This window comes from Antrostomus carolinensis, unplaced genomic scaffold (assembly GCF_000700745.2).
Source record: "Antrostomus carolinensis isolate BGI_N321 unplaced genomic scaffold, ASM70074v2 scaffold44599, whole genome shotgun sequence".
In the NCBI taxonomy this organism is placed as follows: domain Eukaryota; kingdom Metazoa; phylum Chordata; class Aves; order Caprimulgiformes; family Caprimulgidae; genus Antrostomus; species Antrostomus carolinensis.
In genome coordinates this window covers 9,117-9,427 of record NW_010340078.1, presented here as the reverse complement: position 1 = coordinate 9,427, position 311 = coordinate 9,117, and positions in this window count along the sequence as shown.

Sequence of the window (311 nt, the reverse complement as noted above, 5' to 3'; positions counted from 1 at the left end):
CACAGCAGCAGGGCCCGATGCCAGCCTGGCACCCTGCACAGGCATGACTGCCTGGCCACGGCAAGAGCTGGCAGGGGATCGGCCAAAGGGGTGGGAAAACCGGGCAAAACACCGCACCCATGGCCACTGTTCCAGTATCACTTCCCCCCTCAAAGGCATCTCTCCCCCTCTGGAGCCCCACATCACTCAGGTGAGCTGCCAGCATAGGGATTTATAAGCCCAACAGAGCCCAACGGTGCTGCGTGAGGCCCAGAACTGCTCCCCCAGCACCGGCCGGAACCCATGTTCACAGCAGGCTTGGCCGGCACAAC